Genomic DNA, 27,812 nt, shown 5'->3' with positions numbered 1-27,812 from the left:
TATTGTAGCAATTTCTCGGATGGGTTTTTTCTGTTTTCGCAGCTTAAGGATGGCTTGTTTCACCTGCATGGAGAGCTCCTTTGACCGCATGTTTACTTCACAGCAAAACCTTCCAAATGCAATCACCACACCTCAAATCAACTCCAGGCCTTTTATTGGCTTAATTAAGAATGACATAACGAAGAGATTGCTCACACCTGTCCATGAAATAGCCTTGGAGTCAATTGTCCAATTACTTTTGGCCCCTTTAAAAACAGGGTGGCACATGTTAAGGAACTGAAACTCCTAAACCCTTCATCCAATTTTAGTGTGGATACCCTCAAATGAAAGCTGAAAGTCTGAACTTCAATTGCATCTGAATTGTTTTGTTTTAAAATTCATTGTGGTAATGTCTATAACCAAAATTAGAAAAATGTTGTCTCTGTCCAAATATATATGGACCTAACTGTATAAGCCTGTAATATTGACTTTAAGTTGATGCTACTTGTAACATTTTGTGCTGTTATCCTGGATGACCGAAAAGCAGGGCAATTGAACAATGATGTTTGCTGATATGTTGATTACACATTGTCCAGGCCAGTTAGCTCGTTGACTTAGAAAATAAGGAGTAAAAACTATGAAAAGTGATTAAAAACTCAAAAAGTATGAGTCAACTTCATCACATTTTTCTCTTTACCTCTGGATGCTGGCTTGAAGGACAGTTAACTATAAAAAGAGGATATGCCCCTCTGTAACAGATACATTCAGTCAGCCAAGACATCCAGAGACTCTTTACAACACCACAGCCAGGAACACTCTACAGGACAGCTGCCAGATTGAGGCTCCATCAAGAGGGACACAGATTTGACATTCTGCAAGATGCCAGCTTAGTGGACCATAGACCCAGCTAAAAGAACACAAATCTGCTCCATTGACCAACACTGAACCCATGGATATGTTTAGAATAGTCAGAATTTGGACCCAACAGTCACCTGAACTCCATGGATATGTTTGGGAAAGCCAGCAATGGGACCCACCAGTCACCTGGTTCCATGGAGATGTTCAGAGAACCCAGGATGTGATCCTCTGGTCACCTGGTCTTGTACCTCAATGGAGTGTACGCTTCCAGAGCTTATTGTTACGTTTTCTCTGTGCATACCACATGTGGGGGTAGTCGGCCCTGGAAGCTCTGAAGTCATAGTTGCTCTTGCACAGCGAGTCAGCGGAAGGGTGAGACTCTTATTTTGCATCATCTTGGGTATTTTGCTGGGACTTTTCTATGTTTTCTTTGCCTGTTTTGTGGTTCAATACAGTATTCCTACACTGTTTTTCCCTCACCCTGGGTTGTCTAAGTAGTGTTCTCCCCACGGGAAAACAGCGCGCATTCGGTGGTATGATCGCTGGTCTATGTGGTTTCTGCTTGCGGACTACAGCACTCGTTGAGCCTCATGATTCCATAGTGACCAAAGCAACAGCCAAAAAGGATGAGAACAGATTAATGGTCTGTGGTCACCACCACCTGCAAACCTCTCCTGTATAGGGGTTGTTCTGCTAATTGCCTATCATTTCAACCCGTTGTCTGTTCCATTTGCACAACACCAGAAGAAATTGATTCACAATTGGTGTTGCTTCATAACTGGACAGGTTGATTTCAAAGAAGCGTGATTGACTTGGAGTTACATTGTGTTGTTTAAGTGTTCCCTTTATTTTTTGAGCACTGTGTTTTTTTTATTACTGTCATGAACAGGGATGGGGGGTTTGGTTGCCGCAGTTGTTTCCACAGGGATTTAATTATATCCCACTTCCCAGTTCTGGTTTGGAACTTGCAGCCCTCTTCCCTCAGGTCAGTCAGGGAACTGTACCTAGGATAATTAGTCGCCAGAAAGGCTGCCTGCTATGTACTGGCTATTGGGCATACACTGCAGTGAGGGTGATATAACTATTCCCAGCCACAGCCAGGCAATACACTTAAACTCTTTTCCTTCACTGCCAGTTTCCCCAAAAGCGCAGGAAACTTCCCGCCACCAGCTCCTATTACTATGACTAATAGCGGGTCAGGAGCCAACCCAATCAGTAGCGTAATTTACTTCAGAGGATGTTGGAGGTACGATTAGAGCAAGGAAAACAAAGCTAGTAGATATTATAACTTTTACTCCAAAAAGATTAGGCAGTCTTTACAAAAAGTATGAAAAGATATTACCAAAATGAGACAATTACAGTATGTACAGATCGATTACAAAATAAAAGGGATTAAAGATGAAAATACACTTACAGTTCTCTCATATCATTTCAGATCATGGCAAACCATGTGGTGAGGGGAGAGGTGACATCAAAATGCATCACAGAGTGTCTCTTAGCTGGCTCCCCGGGCAAAGATGTGTTCAAAATGAGGTCCCACTCTCTTATACCCCCCTGATCGTGAAATCACTCAGTGGGCCGCACCATGAACTCCATTCCCCTTTTCAAAGAGACTCAGAACTTTTTAAAAACTCATAACCGTCATAGCATATGCTGGAAACCTCATACAGTAACGGCGACAGTATTAGGCCAGGGTCACGTCACACTGGCGACTTAAACGGACGAGTGCAATGCGATTAAAAATTGCATTGCACTCAGACCAATGTTAATTTATGGGGCAGCTCCCAGCAGCCGACTTTTTGTCAACCGTTTTCCTCGGTCCAAGACAATCGCAGCATGCTGCGATTGTCACGGACACTCGGCCGACTCTCGGCTCACTCGCACCCATATGAGCCTATGGGTGCGAGTGAGACAGCGCACATCACTCGGATATCATCCGAGTGCTGTGCATTATAAGCGGACCCCTGCAATGGAGGAGATAGAGAAATTAGTTTCTCCACCTCCTCCACAGCTGTGCTCCGATCCGCTGTGTGCAAGACAATCGGAGCACAGATGAATGAGACTCAGCTCCTGCTCGCAGCAGAGCAGGAGCCGAGGGTCATTAGCATATCGCATCCGATGCTCTCGCATCGGATGTAATACGCTAGTGTGACCCCGGCCTTACATGTCTTCTCACGAGGATAGCTTCCATTTAAGCCTACACATGGGGGAGCTGTGTAACCCGGTTAAGTAGTAATCTGTTTCTCCGTTTCTGCTAGGCGCTGAGCTTGGAAAAACACTGTGCGTGTCACTCTACCCTGGCACATCCCAAACATGTAACTTTCACATCTATATCACTACTTGGGTAGAGTTATTTCATCTTGAATATCTCTAGGATAGAACAAAGAGAACACATGGCTAGTAGAACTGCTTTTAGCCCGTTTCACAGCTGCTCAGAGGGAGGTGGGATGAGTGGTTTAGAATTACACAGAGTGTGTAGTGAGAAGGATCTGGGAGGAGCGGGGTAAAAAAGCCCACAACCTGTGTCTTAAACAGACCTAATTGATGTAGCAGAGCTCAGTGTGTGATTTTTAAAAATATTTTTACAATTTTTTAATTTATTACTTAGTCCCTTTATGGGACTTTCACTTTTAGCACTCAAATCACTGTTATAAAGCATTGCAATGCTTTAATAATAATACTAATAATAATCTTTATTTTTATATAGCGCTAACATATTCCGTAGCGCTTTACAGTTTGCACACATTATCATCAATGTCCCTGATGGGGCTCACAATCTAAATTCCCTATCAGTATGTCTTTGGAATTATAAAACTTTGGCTTTATAAAACTGTCAGTTCTGCACTGATACACAAGCTTGTTAGTGTTAGTGTTATACAATTTTTGAAACATAATTTTTCTTTGTTAGGAAGTTATAAGGGTTAAAAGATGACCAGGGATTTACAATAAAATTTACAAAACCATTTTTTTTAGGGACCACCTCACATTTGAAGTGACTTTGAGGGGCCTATATGACAGAAAATACCCAAAAGTGACACCATTCGAAAAACTGCACCCTCAAGGTACTCACAACTAGAGATGAGAGAATATTTCAATATTCGATTCAGATTACGTTAGCTGAATTTGCAATATTCGCCGATTAATGAGTTATATATTGGCCAAACATTACCGAACACCATTCATGTCAATGAAAGGCAAAAACAAACGCATGCACAACAACTTAGAACGGCCCCAAATGCTGCAAAAACACATCAAATGAGGGACAGACACCAGGAAAGTGGCATCAATTCACCCACAGTACAAATTGCAGCATGGAACTGCAGCAATCAGCCAGGTATGAGGTATCGGGGTCTGGGACAGCATTTACAGCTTTCCAATGAACGTCACAGTAAGACAAGGTGGGTGAGGGATAGGTGTAAGGCCCCTTTGCTGGGAGCCCTGATAACACATGCAACACCTCTATCTGCTTTCATGCTGAGCCACACTCAGGTGGCCCAAATATCAGTTTTGTAGACTACCATTGTCAGAAAAATGTAAGGATAGTAACACGGGTAGTTGAGTGCAAGGAAGTGGAGACCTGACAGTCTCGGAGGCCTATTGCTACAGCCAACACGCATGAAGTAGACCTAACCAGGAGTGTTCACATTTCCAAATATTATTGGCATACACCACCAAAGTGGCATCAATTTCAACACAGTAGAAATAGCAGAATGGGACCGACAGGTCTTTCACTACACCCAATCCAGCAGATGAACACCCTACAATGTGTGTTCACATTTAAAGAAATGAGGGCCTTACACCACAGAAGTGGCATCAATTTCACCACAGTAGAAATAGTCTAATAGGGACCAACAGGTTTTTCTCTATACCCAATCCAGCAGATGAACACTCAACCATGAGTGTTCACATGTCCAAAAATTATTTGCAGATACCACCAAAGTGGCATCAATTTCACCACAGTAGAAATGGTAGAATAGGGACTGACAGGTCTTTCACTACATCCAATCCAGCAGATGGACACTCAACCATGAATGTTCACATTTCCAAAAATTATTTGCAGATACCACCAAAGTGGCATCAATTTCACCACAGTAGAAATAGTAGAATAGGAACCGACAGGTCTTTCACTACACCCAATCCAGCAGATGGCCACCCAACTTGGAGTGTTCACATTTTAAAAAATGAGGGCCTTACACCACCGAAGTGGAATAACTTTCACGAAAATAGAAATAGTATAATTAGGACCAACATGTCTTCCACTACAGCTAACTCAGCAGGTGTAGACCAACCATGACTGTTCACAATTCCATAAATTTGTGTTACCATCAGCAGCAGCAGCAGCAGCCACCACAGAAGTGACACTAAAGATATCACAGAAGCGACACTAAAGATATCACAGAGTGAAGTTACGTGACATTAATTGTTGTGAATTCTGTGGCAGAGCTCCCTCCTGTGGTCACAAGTGGTACTTCGGCTGATTCTCTCTGTAAGCTTCCGTTGGTGGAGGGAAGTGGTACTGCGGCTTCTGAGTTTCCTCCCTCAGGTGATGTGGTGAGGTCGTTAGGTGCTGCTCTACTTAACTCCACCTAGTGCTTTGATCCTGGCTTCCTGTCAATGTTCCAGTATTGGACTTGTTTTCCTCCTGGATCGTTCCTGTGGCCTGCTGCTCTGCATAGCTAGGTTTTCCTTTGCTATTTTGTTTGCTTTTCTTCTGTCCAGCCTTATCTATTTGTTTGCTGGAAGCTCTGGGACGCAGAGGGTGTACCTCCGTGCCGTTAGTTCGGTACGGAGGGTCTTTTTGCCCCCTTTGCGTGGTTTTTAGGGTTTTGTGTTGACCGCAAAGTTACCTTTCCTATCCTCGCTCTGTTAAGAAAGTCGGGCCTCACTTTGCTAAATCTATTTCATCTCCACGTTTGTCTTTTCATCTTACTCACAGTCATTATATGTGGGGGGCTGCCTTTTCCTTTGGGGTATTTCTCTGAGGCAAGGTAGGCTTATTTTCTATCTTCAGGCTAGCTAGTTTCTCAGGCTGTGCCGAGTTGCATAGGTAGCGTTAGGCGCAATCCACGGCTGCCTCTAGTGTTGTTGGATAGGATTAGGGATTGCGGTCAACAGAGTTCCCACGTCTCAGAGCTTGTTCTATGTTTTTGGATTATTTTCAGATCACTGTATGTGCTCTGACCTCTATGTTCACTGTGGTACTGAATTGCCTAATCATAACAGTACAGGAAGCCTAAGTACTAATGATTCTCAATAGAGGGAAAAAAGAAGTTCTGAGACCAATTTTTTTTCTCTGCACTGTGTTTTGCTTTTTTTTTCCCCTAGACATTTGGGTGGTTCAGGACACAGGTGTAGCAATGGACATTAGAAGTCTGTCTTCATGTGTGGATCAGCTCTCGGCAAGAGTACAAAAGATTCAAGACACTATTGATCAGAAATCTATGTTAGAACCAAGAATTCCTATTCCTGATTTGTTTTTTGGTGTTAGAACTAAGTTTCTGAGTTTCAAAAATAATTGTAAACTATTTCTGGCCTTGAAACCTCGCTCCTCTGGTGATCCAGTTCAACAGGTTTTGATCATTATTTCTTTTTTGCGTGGCGACCCTCAGGACTGGGCATTTTCTCTTGCGCCAGGAGATCCTGCATTAAGTAATATCGATGCGTTTTTCCTGGCGCTCGGATTGCTGTACGATGAGCCTAATTCTGTGGATCAGGCAGAGAAAAATTTGCTGGCTCTTTGTCAGGGTCAGGATGAGATAGAGTTATATTGTCAGAAATTTAGAAAGTGGTCCGTGCTCACTCAATGGAATGAATCTGCGCTGGCAGCTATGTTCAGAAAGGGTCTCTCTGAAGCCCTTAAGGATGTCATGGTGGGATTTCCTATGCCTGCTGGTTTGAATTAGTCTATGTCTTTGGCCATTCAGATTGGTCGACGCTTGCGTGAGCGTAAATCTGTGCACCATTTGGCGGTATTACCTGAGCTTAAACCTGAGCCTATGCAGTGCGATAGGACTTTGACCAGAGTTGAACGGCAAGAACACAGACGTCTGAATGGGCTGTGTTTCTACTGTGGTGATTCCACTCATGCTATCTCTGATTGTCCTAAGCGCACTAAGCGGTTCGCTAGGTTTGCCACCATTGGTACAGTACAGTCAAAATTTCTTCTGTCCGTTACCTTGATCTGCTCTTTGTCATCGTATTCTGTCATGGCATTTGTGGATTCGGGCGCTGCCCTGAATTTGATGGACTTGGAGTATGCTAAGCATTGTGGGTTTTTCTTGGAGCCCTTGCAGTGTCCTATTCCATTGAGAGAAATTGATGCTACGCCTTTGGCCAAGAATAAGCCTCAGTACTGGACCCAGCTGACCATGTGCATGGCTCCTGCACATCAGGAGGTTATTCGCTTTCTGGTGTTGCATAATCTGCATGATGTGGTCGTGTTGGGGTTGCCATGGCTACAAGTCCATAATCCAGTATTAGATTGGAAATCCATGTCTGTGTCCAGCTGGGGTTGTCAGGGGGTACATGGTGATGTACCATTTCTGTCAATTTCGTCATCCACCCCTTCTGAGGTTCCAGAGTTCTTGTCTGATTACCGGGATGTATTTGATGAGCCCAAGTCAGATGCCCTACCTCCGCATAGGGATTGTGATTGTGCTATCAATTTGATTCCTGGTAGTAAGTTCCCAAAAGGCCGATTGTTTAATTTATCTGTGCCTGAGCACGCCGCTATGCGCAGTTATGTGAAGGAGTCCCTGGAGAAGGGTCATATTCGCCCGTCATCGTCGCCATTAGGAGCAGGGTTTTTTTTGTAGCCAAGAAGGATGGTTCGCTGAGACCTTGTATAGATTACCGCCTTCTAAATAAGATCACGGTTAAATTTCAGTACCCCTTGCCGTTATCTGATTTGTTTGCTCGGATTAAGGGGGCTAGTTGGTTCACCAAGATAGATCTTCGTGGTGCGTATAATCTTGTGCGAATTAAGCGAGGCGATGAATGGAAAACTGCATTTAATACGCCCGAGGGTCATTTTGAGTATCTAGTAATGCCATTCGGACTTGCCAATGCTCCATCTGTGTTTCAGTCCTTTATGCATGACATCTTCCGAGAGTACCTGGATAAATTCCTGATTGTGTACTTGGATGACATTTTGATCTTCTCGGATGATTGGGAGTCTCACGTGAAGCAGGTCAGAACGGTTTTTCAGGTCCTGCGTGCTAATTCTTTGTTTGTGAAGGGATCAAAGTGTCTCTTTGGTGTGCAGAAGGTTTCATTTTTGGGGTTCATCTTTTCCCCTTCTACTATCGAGATGGATCCTGTTAAGGTCCAAGCCATCCATGATTGGACTCAGCCGACATCTCTGAAAAGTCTGCAAAAGTTCCTGGGCTTTGCTAATTTTTATCGTCGCTTCATCTGCAATTTTTCTAGTATTGCTAAACCATTGACCGATTTGACCAAGAAGGGTGCTGATGTGGTCAATTGGTCTTCTGCTGCTGTGGAAGCTTTTCAAGAGTTGAAGCGTCGTTTTTCTTCTGCCCCTGTGTTGTGTCAACCAGATGTTTCGCTTCCGTTCCAGGTCGAAGTTGATGCTTCTGAGATTGGAGCAGGGGCTGTTTTGTCGCAGAGAGGTTCTGATTGCTCAGTGATGAAACCGTGCGCCTTCTTTTCCAGGAAGTTTTCGCCTGCTGAGCGAAATTATGATGTGGGCAACCGAGAGTTGCTGGCCATGAAGTGGGCATTCGAGGAGTGGCGTCATTGGCTTGAAGGAGCTAAGCATCGCGTGGTGGTCTTGACTGATCATAAGAACTTGACTTATCTCGAGTCCGCCAAGCGGTTGAATCCTAGACAAGCTCGTTGGTCGTTGTTTTTTGCCCGTTTTGACTTTGTGATTTCATATCTTCCGGGCTCTAAAAATGTGAAGGCGGATGCTCTGTCTAGGAGTTTTGTGCCCGACTCTCCGGGTGTATCTGAGCCGGCGGGTGTTGTGAATTCTGTGGCTGAGTTCACTTCTGTGGTCACAAGTGGTATTGCAGTCTCTGGGCTTCCTCCCTCAGGTGTTTTGGTGAGCTCGTTGGCTGCCTTGCTATTTAGCTCCACCTGAGTCTGTCTTCCTTGCTCCTTGTCAATGTTCCAGTGTTGGATCTGAGCTACTGCATCTTTCCTTGGGCCTGCTGCTCTGCTAGATAAGTGCTTCTAGTTTGTTTTCTGTTTTTTCTGTCCAGCTTGTTATTATCTTTTGCTGGAAGCTCTGAGAAGCAAAGGGGTGCACCGCCGTGCTGTTAGTTCGGCACGGTGGGTCTTTTTGCCCCTTTGCGTGGTTTTCGTTTTAGGGTTTTTTGTAGACTGCATAGTTCTCTTTGCTATCCTCGCTCTGTCTAGAATATCGGGCCTCACTTTGCTGAATCTATTTCATTCCTACGTTTGTCTTTTCATCTTGCTAACAGTCATTATATGTGGGGGCTGCCTATTCCTTTGGGGTATTTCTCTGAGGTAAGTCAGGCTTGTATTTCTATCTTCAGGCTAGTCAGCTCCTCAGGCAGTGCCGAGTTGCATAGGTAGTGGATAGGCGCAATCCACTGCTGCTTCCAGTTGTGTGAGGATAGATCAGGTACTGCAGTCTACAGAGATTCCACGTCTCAGAGCTCGTCCTATTGTTTTTGGTTATTGCCAGATCTCTGTATGTGCGCTGATTACTGCACGCTGTGTTGCCTGATTGCCAGCCATAACAGTACAAGGAGCCATTCAATGATTTCCAATAGAGGGAAAAAAGAAATCCTGACATCATTTTTTTTTCTTAGCTCTGTCTTCAGTCTTTTTTTTCCCCTAGACATTAGAGTGCTTCAGGACACAGCTGTGGACATGGATATTCAGGCTCTGTGCTCCTCAATGGATAATCTCGTTGTAAATGTACAAAAGATTCAAGATACTATTGATCAGAAATCGATGCTAGAACCAAGAATTCCGATTCCTGATTTGTTTTTTGGTGACAGAACTAAGTTCCTGAGCTTCAGAAATAATTGTAAGCTATTTTTGGCCTTGAAACCTCATTCTTCTGGTAATCCTATTCAACAGGTTTTGATTATTATTTCTTTTTTGCGCGGCGACCCACAGGACTGGGCGTTTTCTCTTGCACCAGGAGATTCTGCATTGAGTAATGTTGATGCATTTTTCCAGGCGCTGGGATTGCTTTACGATGAGCCTAATTCAGTGGATCAAGCTGAGAAAAATCTGCTGGCTTTATGCCAGGGTCAGGATGATGTAGAAGTATATTGTCAGAAATTTAGAAAATGGTCAGTACTCACTCTGTGGAATGAATCTGCACTAGCGGCTTTGTTCAGAAAGGGTCTCTCTGAAGCTCTTAAGGATGTAATGGTGGGATTTCCTATGCCTGCTGGTTTGAATGAGTCTATGTCCTTGGCCATTCAGATCGGTCGTCGCTTGCGCGAGCGTAAATCTGTGCACCATCTGGCGGTATTGTCTGAGAGTAAACCTGAGCCTATGCAGTGCGACAGGACTATGACTAAAGTAGAACGGTACGAACACAGACGTCTGAACAGACTGTGTTTCTATTGTGGTGATTCTACTCATGCTATTTCTAATTGTCCTAAACGCACTAGGCGGTTCGATAGCTCTGCCGTTATTGGTACTGTACAGTCCAAATTCCTTTTGTCCATTACCTTAATGTGCTCTTTGTCATCATATTCTGTCATGGCGTTTGTGGATTCAGGCGCTGCCCTGAATCTGATGGATTTGGATTATGCTAAACGTTGTGGATTTTTCTTGGAGCCTTTGCGGTGTCCTATTCCGTTGAGAGGAATTGATGCTACACCTCTGGCCAAGAATAAGCCTCAGTACTGGGCCCAGCTGACCATGTGCATGGCTCCTGCACATCAGGAAGTTATTCGCTTTTTGGTACTGCATAATTTGCATGATGTGGTCGTGTTGGGGTTGCCATGGCTACAAACCCATAATCCAGTATTGGATTGGAACTCTATGTCGGTAACCAGCTGGGGTTGTCAGGGAGTACATGGTGATGTTCCATTTTTGTCTATTTCGTCATCCATTCCTTCTGACATCCCAGAGTTCTTGTCGGACTTTCAGGATGTATTTGAAGAGTCCAAGTCTGATGCCCTTCCTCCGCATAGGAATTGTGATTGTGCTATCGATTTGATTCCTGGTAGTAAATTCCCTAAGGGTCGTTTATTTAATTTGTCCGTACCTGAACACACCGCTATGCGCAGTTATGTGAAGGAGTCCCTGGAGAAGGGACATATTCGCCCATCGTCGTCACCATTGGGAGCAGGGTTCTTTTTTGTAGCCAAGAAGGATGGTTCGCTAAGACCGTGTATTGATTACCGCCTTCTTAATAAGATCACTGTTAAGTTTCAGTATCCCTTGCCATTGATTTCTGACTTGTTTGCTCGGATTAAGGGGGCTAGTTGGTTTACTAAGATTGATCTTCGTGGTGCGTATAATCTGGTGAGAATCAGGCAGGGAGATGAATGGAAAACGGCATTTAATACGCCCGAGGGTCATTTTGAGTATCTGGTGATGCCGTTCGGACTTGCCAATGCTCCATCTGTTTTTCAGTCTTTTATGCATGACATTTTCCGTGAGTATCTGGATAAATTCTTGATTGTTTACTTGGATGACATTTTGATCTTCTCAGATGATTGGGAGTCTCATGTGAAGCAAGTCAGAATGGTTTTCCAGGTACTGCGTGCTAATTCCTTGTTCGTGAAGGGATCAAAGTGTCTCTTCGGTGTGCAGAAAGTTTCATTTTTGGGGTTCATCTTTTCCCCTTCTACTATCGAGATGGATCCGGTTAAGGTTCAGGCCATCCAGGATTGGACTCAGCCGACATCTCTAAAAAGTTTGCAGAAATTCCTGGGCTTTGCTAATTTTTATCGTCGCTTCATCTGTAATTTTTCTAGCATTGCCAGACCATTGACCGATTTGACCAAGAAGGGTGCTGATTTGGTTAATTGGTCTTCTGCTGCCGTGGAAGCTTTTCAGGAGTTGAAGCGTCGTTTTTGCTGTGCCCCTGTGTTGTGTCAACCTGATGTTTCTCTTCCGTTCCAGGTCGAGGTTGATGCTTCTGAGATTGGTGCAGGGGCGGTTTTGTCACAGAGAGGTTCTGGTTGCTCAGTGTTCAAACCATGTGCTTTCTTTTCCAGGAAATTTTCTGCTGCTGAGCGTAATTATGATGTGGGCAACCGAGAGTTGCTGGCCATGAAGTGGGCATTCGAGGAGTGGCGTCATTGGCTTGAGGGTGCTAAGCATCGCGTGGTGGTTTTGACTGATCATAAGAACCTTACTTATCTTGAGTCTGCCAAGCGCTTGAATCCTAGACAGGCCCGTTGGTCGTTGTTTTTTGCTCGTTTTGATTTTGTGATTTCATACCTTCCGGGCTCTAAAAATGTGAAGGCGGATGCTCTGTCTAGGAGTTTTGTGCCCGACTCTCCGGGGTTATCTGAGCCGGCGAGTATCCTCAAGGAAGGAGTCATTGTGTCTGCCATCTCCCCTGATTTGCGGAGAGTGTTGCAGAAATTTCAGGCTAATAAACCTGATCGTTGTCCGGCCGAGAAACTGTTCGTCCCTGATAGGTGGACTAGTAAAGTTATCTCTGAACTTCATTGTTCGGTGCTGGCCGGTCATCCAGGAATCTTTGGTACCAGGGAGTTGGTTGCTAGATCCTTCTGGTGGCCATCTCTGTCACGGGATGTGCGTGCTTTTGTGCAGTCCTGTGGAATTTGTGCTAGGGCTAAGCCCTGCTGTTCACGTGCCAGTGGGTTGCTTTTGCCCTTGCCGGTCCCGAAGAGGCCTTGGACACATATTTCGATGGATTTCATTTCTGACCTTCCCGTTTCTCAAAAGATGTCTGTCATTTGGGTGGTCTGTGATCGCTTTTCTAAAATGGTCCATCTGGTGCCCTTGGTTAAATTGCCTTCCTCCTCTGATTTGGTGCCTTTGTTCTTCCAGCATGTGGTTCGTTTACATGGCATTCCTGAGAATATTGTTTCTGACAGAGGTTCCCAGTTTGTCTCGAGGTTCTGGCGAGCCTTTTGTGGTAGGATGGGCATTGACCTATCTTTTTCCTCGGCCTTCCATCCTCAGACTAATGGCCAGACCGAACGAACCAATCAGACCTTGGAAACATATCTGAGATGTTTTGTTTCCGCTGACCAGGATGATTGGGTGTCATTTTTGCCGTTGGCTGAGTTCGCCCTTAATAATCGGGCCAGCTCGGCTACCTTGGTCTCTCCATTTTTCTGCAATTCTGGGTTCCATCCTCGTTTCTCTTCAGGACAGGTTGAGTCTTCGGACTGTCCTGGTGTGGATAATGTGGTGGACAGGTTGCAGCAGATCTGGACTCAGGTAGTGGACAATTTGACCTTGTCCCAGGAGAAGGCTCAGCTTTTCGCTAATCGCAGACGCCGTGTGGGACCCCGACTTCGTGTTGGGGATCTGGTTTGGTTATCTTCTCGTCATATACCTATGAAGGTTTCCTCTCCTAAATTTAAACCTCGTTTTATTGGTCCGTATAGGATTTCTGAGATTCTCAATCCGGTGTCTTTTCGTCTGACCCTCCCAGACTCCTTTTCCATACATAATGTATTCCATAGGTCGTTGTTGAGGAGATACGTGGCACCTATGGTTCCATCTGTGGAGCCTCCTGCCCCTGTTTTGGTGGAGGGGGAATTGGAGTATATTGTGGAGAAGATTTTGGATTCTCGTGTCTCTAGACGGAAACTCCAGTATCTGGTCAAATGGAAGGGTTATGCTCAGGAAGATAATTCCTGGGTTTTTGCCTCTGATGTCCATGCCCCAGATCTTGTTCGTGCCTTTCATGTGGCTCATCCTGGTCGGCCTGGGGGTTCTGGTGAGGGTTCGGTGACCCCTCCTCAAGGGGGGGGTACTGTTGTGAATTCTGTGGCTGAGTTCACTTCTGTGGTCACAAGTGGTATTGCAGTCTCTGGGCTTCCTCCCTCAGGTGTTTTGGTGAGCTCGTTGGCTGCCTTGCTATTTAGCTCCACCTGAGTCTGTCTTCCTTGCTCCTTGTCAATGTTCCAGTGTTGGATCTGAGCTACTGCATCTTTCCTTGGGCCTGCTGCTCTGCTAGATAAGTGCTTCTAGTTTGTTTTCTGTTTTTTCTGTCCAGCTTGTTATTATCTTTTGCTGGAAGCTCTGAGAAGCAAAGGGGTGCACCGCCGTGCTGTTAGTTCGGCACGGTGGGTCTTTTTGCCCCTTTGCGTGGTTTTCGTTTTAGGGTTTTTTGTAGACTGCATAGTTCTCTTTGCTATCCTCGCTCTGTCTAGAATATCGGGCCTCACTTTGCTGAATCTATTTCATTCCTACGTTTGTCTTTTCATCTTGCTAACAGTCATTATATGTGGGGGCTGCCTATTCCTTTGGGGTATTTCTCTGAGGTAAGTCAGGCTTGTATTTCTATCTTCAGGCTAGTCAGCTCCTCAGGCAGTGCCGAGTTGCATAGGTAGTGGATAGGCGCAATCCACTGCTGCTTCCAGTTGTGTGAGGATAGATCAGGTACTGCAGTCTACAGAGATTCCACGTCTCAGAGCTCGTCCTATTGTTTTTGGTTATTGCCAGATCTCTGTATGTGCGCTGATTACTGCACGCTGTGTTGCCTGATTGCCAGCCATAACAGGCGGGTATCCTCAAAGAGGGAGTAATTGTGTCTGCCATCTCCCCTGATTTGCGACGAGTGCTGCAAAAATTTCAGGCTAAGAAACCTGATCGTTGTCCAGCGGAGAAACTGTTTGTCCCTGATAGGTGGACGAATAAAGTTATCTCTGAGGTTCATTGTTCGGTCTTGGCTGGTCACCCTGGAATCTTTGGTACCAGAGAGTTAGTGGCTAGATCCTTTTGGTGGCCATCTCTGTCACGGGATGTGCGTACTTTTGTGCAGTCCTGTGGGATTTGTGCTCGGGCTAAGCCCTGCTGTTCTCGTGCCAGTGGGTTGCTTTTGCCCTTGCCAGTCCCGAAGAGGCCTTGGACACATATCTCTATGGATTTTATTTCAGATCTTCCCGTTTCTCAAAAGATGTCAGTCATTTGGGTGGTCTGTGATCGCTTTTCTAAGATGGTCCATTTGGTACCCTTGTCTAAATTGCCTTCCTCCTCTGATTTGGTGCCATTGTTCTTCCAGCATGTGGTTCGTTTACATGGCATTCCAGAGAATATCGTTTCTGACAGAGGTTCCCAGTTTGTTTCGAGGTTTTGGCGAGCTTTTTTGGTAGGATGGGCATTGACTTGTCTTTTTCCTCGGCTTTCCATCCTCAGACTAATGGCCAGACCGAACGAACCAATCAGACCTTGGAAACATATCTGAGATGTTTTGTTTCTGCTGATCAGGATGACTGGGTGTCCTTTTTGCCTTTGGCTGAGTTCGCCCTTAATAATCGGGCTAGCTCGGCTACCTTGGTTTCGCCATTTTTCTGCAACTCTGGGTTCCATCCTCGTTTCTCGTCAGGACAGGTCGAGTCTTCATACTGTCCTGGTGTGGATACTGTGGTGGACAGGTTGCAGCAGATTTGGACTCAGGTAGTGGACAATTTGACCTTGTCCCAGGAGAAGGCTCAACGTTTTGCTAATCGCAGACGCTGTGTCGGTCCCCGACTTCGTGTTGGGGATCTGGTTTGGTTATCTTCTCGTCATATTCCTATGAAGGTTTCCTCTCCTAAGTTTAAACCTCGTTTCATTGGTCCGTATAGGATTTCTGAGGTTCTTAATCCTGTGTCTTTTCGTCTGACCCTTCCAGATTCTTTTTCCATACATAACGTATTCCATAGGTCATTGTTGTGGAGATACGTGGCACCTATGGTTCCTTCTGTTGACCCTCCTGCCCCGGTTTTGGTGGAGGGGGAGTTGGAGTATATTGTGGAGAAGATTTTGGATTCTCGTGTTTCAAGACGGAAACTCCAGTATCTGGTTAAGTGGAAGGGTTATGCTCAGGAAGATAATTCCTGGGTCTTTGCCTCTGATGTCCATGCTCCCGATCTTGTTCGTGCCTTTCATGTGGCTCATCCTGGTCAGCCTGGGGGCTCTGGTGAGGATTCAGTGACCCCTCCTCAAGGGGGGGTACTGTTGTGAATTCTGTGGCAGAGCTCCCTCCTGTGGTCACAAGTGGTACTTCGGCTGATTCTCTCTGTAAGCTTCCGTTGGTGGAGGGAAGTGGTACTGCGGCTTCTAAGTTTCCTCCCTCAGGTGATGTGGTGAGGTCGTTAGGTGCTGCTCTACTTAACTCCACCTAGTGCTTTGATCCTGGCTTCCTGTCAATGTTCCAGTATTGGACTTGTTTTCCTCCTGGATCGTTCCTGTGGCCTGCTGCTCTGCATAGCTAGGTTTTCCTTTGCTATTTTGTTTGCTTTTCTTCTGTCCAGCTTATCTATTTGTTTGCTGGAAGCTCTGGGACGCAGAGGGTGTACCTCCGTGCCGTTAGTTCGGTACGGAGGGTCTTTTTGCCCCCTTTGCGTGGTTTTTAGGGTTTTGTGTTGACCGCAAAGTTACCTTTCCTATCCTCGCTCTGTTCAGAAAGTCGGGCCTCACTTTGCTAAATCTATTTCATCTCTACGTTTGTCTTTTCATCTCACAGTCATTATATGTGGGGGGCTGCCTTTTCCTTTGGGGTATTTCTCTGAGGCAAGGTAGGCTTATTTTCTATCTTCACCACCGATCGACCAAACCGCTGCACGGCCAGCTCTACCCTACCTACTGTATCCTCACCCATCCCTTGTAGATTGTGAGCCCTCGCGGGCAGGGTCCTCTCTCCTCCTGTACCAGTTGTGACTTGTATTGTTCAAGATTATTGTACTTGTTTATTATGTATACCCCTCCTCACATGTAAAGCGCCATGGAATAAATGGCGCTATAATAAATAATAATAATAATAATAATCTTCAGGCTAGCTAGTTTCTCAGGCTGTGCCGAGTTGCATAGGTAGCGTTAGGCGCAATCCACGGCTGCCTCTAGTGTTGTTGGATAGGATTAGGGATTGCGGTCAACAGAGTTCCCACGTCTCAGAGCTTGTTCTATGTTTTTGGATTATTTTCAGATCACTGTATGTGCTCTGACCTCTATGTTCACTGTGGTACTGAATTGCCTAATCATAACAATTAATACATCACACTAAAAAATGCAATATCACCTAGTCTGTACAGTCTGCAATTGGGGTGCAAAAGTCCTTGGAGATCCATGACTTGTTCATCGTAATAAAAGTTAGGTAGTCAACACTTTGAGGGGACAACCATATGTGCTTATCCGTCAGGACACCACCAGCAGCGCTGAAGACATGTTCTGAGAGAACGCTGGCTGCCAGGCACGATAAAACCTCCAAGGCATGTGAGGCCAGCTCAGGTCACTCCTCCATTTTGTAAGACTAAAATGTGAAAGGGTCCAAACCCTCCCTGATGGTATTGATATTTAGATCTAGATACTCCTGCACCATCCTCTCCATTCGTTCACCACATGTAAGACTTGGACTCTGTTGTGCTGGTGCACAAGTTGGTCTAAAAAAAAGTGTATAAGGACTCACAGAAACTGTTTCTTCTACTTCCACCACTGCTGCTGCTAATGTTTTGGCATTGAATTGACGGACCAGAGGCTGGAAGTTTACAGCTGCGATGCGAACTGTGTGCTTCACTGCTGTCTTGGGGAAAAGCTCTCTTAAGGTTGTATAAAAGCATGTTTCGACACTCCAGCATTCGCGGGTCCCTTTCTAGGGCAGGAATCATCTGGCAAAATTTGGTTTTATAACGTGGATCTAATAAAGTGACATCCCAGTAGTCAGCATTATTCCCAAGCATTACTACACATCTTGCAGATTGTGCAAGAAGGCACTCATATGTCAGGGTCTACAATGAGGTCCGAGCCCATGCTGTGGTGGTGGCTGGGAAACAATGAGGCTTGTTTCTTCCATCCCCTCCCGCCGACCCTGATCAACAGACAGAGGAGGATTATCCTCTTCATCAGACAGTTGCTCGCCCAACACCTCTTCCTCCTCCATTTGTTCCTTGGATCTTGCACTTTCGATAAGTTTGTCTGTTATGACAGCCCCCCTTGATTGCAGTACTCCACCCTCCCTTGGCACCCGCCTGTTTGACGACACTATTGAACTTTGAGACAATGTTACCCCTTCCGCAGGCTCCTCTGCTTCCTCCTCTTCTTCTGGGACCACCATATCCTCCTGCAGGCTATTCAAAGTCAGCTCCAGCATATACATGACCAGTATAGTGATGCTGCTGATGGCGTTGTCAGCGGTAACCATCTTAGTAGCCATTTCAAAACTGTGCAGAAAGGTGCAGGGGTCCTTAATCTGTGCTCACTATGTAAACGTGATATGCGTCACCTCCGTACTGCGTTGGCCCAGGCTATTCGACATGACATACTGCGTCAGGGCTCGTTGCTGCTACCACAGTCACTGCAATATGTGTAGAGTGGAATTTCACCGTGTCGGCACATCCCATATCAATCTGTTAACTGGCACGGACAAAGACCCCTGTATCAATGCAAGTCGATGAGCAGAGGGGTGCGAGCGGCGGAAATTAGCACAGTTTATGTGCTTTCTGGAGCAGGTCACACAGGGCAGGATAGTGGCTGAGAAAATGCTGCACCACCAGGTTGAGGATGTGAGCCATGCAAGGCACGTGTGTGAGCTTGCCTCGCCGAAGGGCCGCCACCAGGTTTTCAACGTTATCAGACACGGCTTTCTCTGAATGCAGGTTCAGCGGAGACAGCCACTGATCAAATTTAGCCTGGAGAGCTGTCCACAACTCTTCAGTTGTATGACTGTGACTCCAAAGGCATTTTAATTTTAAAACTGCCTGATTGTGGTGAGCCCTGGCTGCGCAGTAAGGAGGTGGTGCTGGTTCGCTATGCCCTGTGAGAATGCATGTCTCGTGAGGTTAAGGGCGCAGGTGGAGGCCATAGAGGAGGCAGAAGCAGTGGAGGAAGTGTTAAATGTAGAGGTTTGGCCTGCAAGCCTTGGAGATTCCAAGACTTGTGGAGCAGCGCCTGTCCCCACAGCCATCAGAGTCACCCAGTGCCCAGTCAGTGAGATGTAACACCCTTGGCCATGCTAACTTGTCCAAGTGTCTGTGGTGAAACGCACCCTGGCAGAGATTTTGTCAAGGAACGGGTGATGTTGTCTGCTACATGCTGGTGTAGCGCAGGCACAACTTGGAAAAATAATGGTGACTGGGTAATTGGTACTGGAGGACTGTGACGGCCATCAGCTTTCAGAAACCGCCGGTATCCAGCAGGTGGAAAGGCAGCATTTCCGTGGCTAATAAATTGGAGATGGTGTAGTTCAACCTCTTAGCTTCATCATGCATAGTAGGAAACAATCTTTTCCGTGACCACAACTGCGGAACCGTGGGCTGGCTGCAGTGCTGTGAAAGGGCGGAGTACGGTGAACCTGACCAACTGCTAGACCGTGAGAGAGGTGCAGGCGGAGATGTTACTGTGGATTGAGAAACTTGAGGTGTGATCGTTCTCTGAGATCAGTCAAAAAGAGTAGGCCTATCCGCTTCCATTACAAATGAAGGCAGCCTGTCAGTCAGCGTGACTCAATCCAGTAAAGAACCCGAGGTTCTATGGTCAAAGACCTGCGTCTCAATAGTTGGCACGGTAACAGAGGAGGAAGAAGCAGCAGATGCGATTGATGGGGCAGCTGATGGTGGTTGATGTCTGCTGGTCCACATTTTTGCACAGTGGGATTCCCACACTAAAGCATGTTGATTGCGCCTGTGAAGGTTTATACATGTAGTAGTCAAATTTTTGCATTTTTTATCTCAACTCAGTTTTTTTTGTAAAGTTGGCAGATTACGTAAGTTGGCTCATCCTTTGCAGTGTCAAAAAAGGCCCAAGCTAGACAACTCTTGCCACCCCTGCGAGCTGCACAGCCGCGGACGCTGCTGGTCAGAGGCACAGTTATGGCTGAGGATGCACCGCTCGTCGTGGCTGCATCACTACGTGTCTGCGACGGACGGTACAACATAACCTCCTTATCTTCCTCCTCAGATGACCTACTCAGCTGTGTGCCTCTATGTTCATGCCAACTAGTATCTAGCACTTCATCATCATCCTTTGTGTTATAACATTCCTGACCATCGGAGTCACTCTCCTCCTCTTCTTGCCCTGACAGCGCAGTACAGTTCGCATGAGCCTCAGATATCTGAGTCTCATCAGGATCACCTCCTCCCCAGGGGTTAATGTCTGAAGGCGAGGGTCGGGATGCTGTGGGGACCATACTGCTTCCTGCCCTGGATCCAAGCTAAAAAAATTTTGCCATCGGTGCAGATTTCCTCATCTTGACTCTGCAAAGCTTTTGAGTACACTTCTGATGAACATGGCATAGAATGTGTGAACAGCTCAGAATCACCTACTGTATCTGTGGTTCCATGCAGTCAGTTAAATGTTTGAATAATTGGGACGCAGAAGGAAGCAAGGGGAATTTGGATGCCACATCTGTGGACTCTACTGGATGTGATGTTGAGGTGGAGGAAGAAGAGGAGAGACCACTTGAAGCTGCACTTGCCATCCACTCGAGTACATGCTTTCACCAACATTACCACATAGCCCACGTACACACTGAACACCAAGCCTAATTCCCCTTCCACCACGGCCTCGCTTTCTCTCATTCATGTTGCTCAGATAGTTTGGTAGGAGCACAGTATTAACAAATAAAAATTAGATTTTAAACTCTGCACCACCTCTGCAAACAGCTCAACTTCAGCGACAGTAAATTCAAAGTTGAAATATGGTGTGCTGTATCGTGTTAGTCACAGAAAAAATATTTTTATTTGGACCAAGGATCAGGCGTCTATAACACACTAGATGCTAAAAACTATGTTTCAAGTCAGAACCCTTACTGTATGTTACAGCGGTCGCTGTTCAGGCTGCTAGCGTAGCTGCAGCCATTTTGTTCACTGCCACCCCTGCTCTGACTTTATCTAGTCTCCCGCTACCTGATAAGTTTACTGGTGACAATAAGCTGTGTCGGGGATTCGTGAGTCAGTGTGCCATACACCTTGAGCTCCTGGCTGCACTTTTTCCCACGAAGCGGGCGAAGGTGGAATTTATTGTATCCCTGTTGTCGGGCAGGGCATTGGAGTGGGCAACGCCGCTGTGGGAGCGTGACGATCATGAGGTGCAGAGTGCTGCAAGGTTTCGGGACTCTCTGAGACAGGTCTTTTTGGGACCTCGTGTCACCCATGATTCGGCGCTCCAACTGCTGGCTTTGACACAGGGTTCATCCATGGTCAGTCATTTTTCCGTTCACTTCCGGACTTTGGCATCTGAGCTGGAGTGGCCGGATAAAGTCCTTATCCCTGTGTTCTGGAGAGGACTGGCTGACCATGTGAAGGACGCCTTGGCCACTAGGGAGATTCCCGTCACACTGGAAGAGCTGATAGCCATATCCACTCGCATTGACCTCCATTTTCATGAGCGGGGGTTGGAGTGAGCCCACTGTAGGCAGAGGTTTCTGCTGGCACCTACCTTCGCCAAGCCTCTGGAGTCCCCTGGAGTTCAGGCGTCCAAGCCCTATGATGCCATGGAGGTTTCTCAAGCAGGTCCTAAGTCTCGGGCAGCTCGAATACCCATGGCCTGTAATGTCTGCCAGCAGTCAGGACATTATACCAAGAAATGTCCACAGCGGCAGGGGAAACGACCGCGTCTAGTAACTGTAGGAGGAGGTTCACTAGACACAGTGGTGTTTTCCTCCAAATTGTCCTTTAAGGGGACAATTACCTATGGCGCTTCCACTGTAAGGGGTGAATGGGTCGACACTGCCCTCACAAATTACAGACTAGACTATCCTGTTTACATTATCCATGTCTCCATCCCATCAGGAGATCATTTCCCTTCTTGTCATTCCTGAGGGAATAGACGAGATTCTGCTAGGGATACCTTGGTTGCGTTACCACTCTCCACATATAGAGTGCTCCTCTGGGAGAATTCTGGGATGGAGTAAATCTTGTGAGGGCAGATGTCTGAGGGAGTGCGTTCAGGTTGCCACAACAGAGGTACCCGCAGATCTTACCTCTCTCCCCAAACACTATTGGTCTTATGTGGACATATTCTCCAAGAGAGCTGCAGAGACTCTTCCGCCTCACCGCCCCTATGACTGTCCTATTGATCTCTTGCCTGGGTCTGAGCCTCCCTGGGGACGAGTCTATCCCCTGTCTTTCCCGGAGGCAATGTCACTATACATCCAGGAAACTCTGGCAAGAGGATTCATTAGGAAGTCAGTGTCACCTGCAGGGGGCGGGGTTCTTCTTTGTGCAAAAGAAGAACAGAGATTTGCATCCATGTATTGACTACCGGGGTCTTAACACCATCACCGTTAAGAATAAGTACCCTCTGCCTTTGATATCTGAGCTCTTTGATAGACTACGAGGGGCGAGGGTATTTACTAAGTTAGATCTGCAGGGTGCTTACAACCTGATTCGCATCCGTGAGGGGAATGAATGGAAGACGGCTTTTAATACCAGGGATGGGCACTATGAGTATCTGGTAATGCCCCAGCCGTCTTCCAAGACTTTGTGAATGACATCTTCCGGGATATGCTCTCCACCTCGGTGGTAGTCTGTCTGGATGATATTCTCATCTACTCTCCAGATATAGATTCCCACCAGAGAGATGTTTGCAGAGTCTTCGACCTCCTACGGGCAAACTCCCTCTATGCCAAGTTGAAGAAGTGTCTGTTTGAGCAGGATTCCTTGCCTTTCCTGGGCTATATCATCTCATCCCGAGGGTTAGCTATGGATCCTGCCAAGCTACAAGCAGTGATGGACTGGCAGGAACCTCAGTCTCTCAAAGCGGTGCAGCGCTTTATGGGTTTCATTAATTATTATCGCCAGTTCATTCCCCACTTCTCCACTTTGGTACCTCCCTTGGTAGCCCTCACCAAGAAGTGTGCAAATCCCAAATTGTGGTCGGAGGTCTCCAAGGCCTTCTTATCTGTTAAGTCCCATTTTGCTAGCGCTCCCATTCTGCATTGTCCCGATGTAGATAAGCCCTTCATTATTGAGGTGGATGCCTCATCCGTCAGTGCTGGAGCGGTTCTCTTCCAAAAGGACGCTCAAGGTCGGAAGCATCCTTGCTTCTTCTTCTCCAAGACCTTCACTCCGGCGGAGAGGAATTATTCCATCGGGGACAGGGACTTGCTAGCAATCAAGTTGGCCTTTTCAGAGAGGAGACACCTCCTGAAGGGAGCTTGCTTTCCCTTCTAAGTTTACACTGACCACAAGAATTTGGTGTATTTGCATACAGCCCAGCGGCTAAATTCTCGCCAGGCTAGGTGGTCCCTGTTCTTCTCCCAGTTCCACTTCACCCTTCATTTCCTATCCGGTGAAAAGAACATTCGTGCCGACGCTCTCTCCCGCTCCGTGGTGTCATCTGAGGAGGAGGATCCTCGGCTAATTGTCCCCTCCAAGAGTCTGAGAACTGTGGCTCCGGTGTCACTAGAGTGTGTGCCCCTGGGCAAGACTTTCATGCCATCTAATTTGCGACTGGAGGTTCTCTCTTGGGCTCACTCGTCCAGGGTGGGTGGATATTTCGGGATCAAGAGGACATCAGAGCTCCTGGCGAGGACGTAATGGTGGCCGCATATGGCCCGTGACGTTGAAGACTATATTCAGGCGTGCGTCTCCTGCGCCAAGAATAGGTCTTCTCGACAACAGCCTGCTGGGCTACTTCACCCCCTACCGGTGGCTGATAGGCCCTGGGAGATGGTCGGGATGTACTTTGTGGTTGGCTTACCCAAGTCCCGTAGCTGCACCATTATTTGGGTAGTTACCAATCATTTCTCTAAAATGGTGCATTTGGTGCCTCTCCCACAGTTACCTTCTGTACAGGCCTTGGTGGCGTTGTTTGTCAAACATGTCTTCCGCTTACACAGTATGCCTGATAAGATTGTCAGTGACCGGGGTCCCCAGTTTGCGTCTCAGTTCTGGAGAGAGCTGTCGCCTACTTAGTATTGAGCTGAATCTCTCTTCAGCGTACCATCCCGAGACGAATGGGTTGGTAGAGAGGGCCAACCAGACCCTGGTCACATACTTACGACATTTTGTCTCGGCCAGGCAGGATGACTGGGCATCCCTGCTACCGTGGGTGGTTTGCCTTGAACAACGCCGTAGCTGACTCCACTGGGCAGACCCCATTCCTCCTTAACTACAGCCAGCATCCGCGGGTTCCTGTGCCTATGCCCGTGTCTTCCGCCGACTCCAGGGTGGTAGACTGGGCAGTGGAAGCATGGGACATCTAGGACCACACACAGGATGCCATCCGGACCTCCAAGGAGAGAATGAGGGTCTCTGCCGATGCACATCGGTGCCCCGCTCCGACCTTTGCTCCTGGCGACTAAGTATGGCTCTCCGCCCGCAATATCAGGCTGCGAGTTGAGTCCACTAAGTTTGCGCCTTGCTACTTAGGTCCCTTCAAGGTTCTGGAACAGGTTAATCCTGTTGTCTACCGTCTGGTTCTTCCTCCATGCCTGGGTATCACCGACACCTTTCATGTGTCCCTCTTAAAGCCCATTTATATGTCCCAGTTTTCCGACTCATCTGCTGGGACATCGGGTTCGTCCATGGACGAGTACGAGGTGAACTCTGTCTTGGGGTGCAAGGTGGTATGTGGCAACAAGTACTATCTGGTGGACTGGAAGGGTCACAGCCCAGAGGACAGAACCTGGGAATCTGTGGAGAACATTCAGGCTCCGCTGCTCATTGCAGCCTTTGAACATAGTGAGGCCAAAGGAGGGGGGGGGGGGGGGGGGGTAATGTTAGGTGTCGAGTGCACAGAGGGAATCTCGAACCATGTCCACTGCGGTCTCCCATTCCCCTCCAGTCGCAGTGGAACCTGCTCAGCAGAGACATCGATCCCAGTGTCTGGCTCAAGCTGATACTGTGCGCTTGGGTACTGCTGCCTTTCCAGGCTCTGCCTTTGTAAACAAAGGCTCTGCCTTTGTAACCAGCATTGTTCAGCAGCGAGCAGGCGTTTCAGGGACTAAGTCCTGCTTTTCCCACACTGAGCATGCCCACAGGATGACCTCCCATTGGAGGTCGGGGGTCACATGCTCAGGCCCTGTTGCGGCTCCTATTGGACCATCAGGAAGGTCCCGGAGCGCTACTGCTATAAAAGGTTCGCATGGCCGCTCGGCCATGCGCTAGTGTAAACTTATTAACTTGTGTGTGTGTGAATGAACACCTGTCGATGGATGAAAGCTCCGAATCATTCCCATCCCTAGTGTTGTTGCCTGCTTGCGAATGGTATAACTACCTAGCGCCCGACAATGCTATCCTGCAAAATTGCACAAGTTGCTAATCCAGTTAGCAGCAACCGCCAGAGCGGCGCCATGCGCAGATAGTGTGCTTTCCCAGCCCTACTTAGGGTGGTTAGTGGCATCCGCCAGAGTGGCGCTGCACGCACTCCTGTGCGGAAAATATTTACTTTGCTTTCCCTGGCACCGCAGCAGAGTGCAAGAGATCTAGAGGAACTCTTACCCCGGGTCTTGTGGCAGAGTTCTGTGTCGCCTTGCTTGCACTCTGTGCAGTATCGTGGCCCTGCGACGCAACAAGGTTCGCTTCCTTCATACCGGGTGAAGCTAACCCGTGTGTGTACTCACATTATACCGCCATATAGTCCATCATTACCATGCAGCAGGTGTCTTAGCTGCACGCTGGACCCCGTACTGCAAACGCACCTTATATCATCTCCAATTATTATTTGGTGCGTTCCGCCAGTCCTAACACCTTAGGTCTGGAGACAGGTTCATTTCACCGCCACAAAATGACCATGTGGGATACAGCAGGCTGTTTCACATTTAACAACAGAAAAAATTATAACTTTTTTTAAATGTGCCTTAGGTCTGCAAACCGTTTTATTCCACCACAGCACTAAATTACAAGATGGGATACAGCAGGCTGTTTAATATTTTTTCACTAGTGACATGTGAACTAGAATGCTATACTTGTGCATCGATCACAATAGAAGCAGTGCCCTGCTGGATTTGTTTGTGCAACTCAGTATGGCCAAAAAAGAAAAAAAATATGCTGAAAGGTAAATTTTACAGCCACCCTGGACACTATCTAGCTACCTACAATATCTGACTCATATACAACCACCTTACTAACTAAAATTTGGGATACAGCAAGCTGTTTCACATTTAGCTACTGATATAATATTATTTAGTATGCTATACTCGTGCATTGAGCACTATATAAGCTGTGCATAACACACTTGCAGGACATGTGCCCTGTTGGCTATGTCTGAGAACCTCAGTAATGCCACAAAAAAAAATTATCTGACTGATATACAACCGCGGCCTAACCAAAACCTAAGCTGAAATCTTGCTAGTAACAGTGGCAGCATCAGGAGCAGTCTCTCTGCGCTGTTACAGTGTCAAAAAGGCGCTAAAACAACACTATTTATATGGAGAGGGACATGTGATTTCAGCAGCCAATGACACAAGCCGTGGTGTCAGAACATTGTGTTTCCTGGGCCCTGATTGGCTAGCCACAATGTGCACACAAAGTTAGGGGGAAAAAAATTACTGCCGTGCTGTGCTTTCAAGAACGCGGCGCCTCTGAGCTCTGAAAACCCCCTCCCCTCATCAAACACATGCCAAACGCTCATGATACACCACCATTACCATTGCTAAAGTGAGGAAAATATTTTGATGGCAACGCAAATATTTTCCTGCACTTTTACAGATTTTATGAAATTTTGCTGAGATTTACGATCATGAATCCGAATGTGCCATATTTGTGCCGAATTTATGTTTGGCTATCATTTTTCGAACAAATTCGCTCATCTCTACTCACAACCACATTCAAGAAGTGTATTAACCCTTCAGGTACTTCACAGGAATTTTTGGAACGTGGAAGGAAAAAATAAGCATTTACTTTTCTTTCCCCCAAATTTTCCTTTAGTCCTAATTTTTGGACCATGCAATTTGTTGTGCAATTTCTCTTGAGCATGCAGATACCCCCCTCATGTGGGGGAAATCTATTGTTTGGGCACACGGCAGGGTTCGGAAGGGAAAGAGCGCCATTTCACTTTTTGAATGTAAAATTTGCTGGCATAATTAGCGGATGCCATGTTATGTTTGGAGAGCCCCTGATGTCCCTAAACAGTGGAAACCCCCAACAAGTGACACCATTTTGGAAACTAGACCCCTTAGGGAACTTATCTAGATGTGTATTGAGCCCACACGTAGAGTCGTGGAAATAAAAAAAATCACATTTTTCCCAAATAAATCTTTTTTAGCTAAATTTTGTATTTTCAAAGGCAAAATGATAAAATGGACCCCAAAGTTTGTTATGCAATTTCTCCTGAGTTCACCAATACCTGATATGTGGTTGAAAACTACTTTTGAGGCAAAGCACAAGGCTCAGAAGGGAAGTAGCACCATATTACAGTACAGATTTTACTGCACTTGTTTATGGGTGCCATGTTACATTGGCAGAGCCCCTGAGGTGCCAGAACAGCAGAACCCCTCCCATAAGTGACACCATTTTACCAATTAAACCTCTCAATGAATTCATGTAGGGGTGCAGCGATTATATTGACACCACAGGTGTATCACAGACATTTGTACCATTGGACAGTGAAGAAAAACTACCGTATATACTCGAGTATAAGCCGACCCGAGTATAAGCCGACCCCCCTAATTTTGCCACAAAAAACTGGGAAAACTTATTGACTCGAGTATAAGCCTAGGGTGGAAATGCAGCATTTACCGGTGAATTTCAAAAATAAAAATAGATCATTATTTCCCCATAGCTGTGCCATATAGTGCTCTGCACCGTTCATTATTTCCCCATAGCTGTGCCCCATATAGTGCTCTGCACCGTTCATTGTGCCCCATTGCTGTGCCCATATACGGTGCTCTGCACCGTTCATTGTGCCCCATTGCTGTGCCATATACGGTGCTCTGCACCGTTCATTGT

This window comes from Ranitomeya imitator, chromosome 2 (assembly GCF_032444005.1).
Source record: "Ranitomeya imitator isolate aRanImi1 chromosome 2, aRanImi1.pri, whole genome shotgun sequence".
NCBI classification, from domain to species: Eukaryota; Metazoa; Chordata; class Amphibia; order Anura; family Dendrobatidae; genus Ranitomeya; species Ranitomeya imitator.
The sequence above is the reverse complement of the archived record's forward strand: the minus strand, read 5'-3'. Positions refer to the sequence as shown.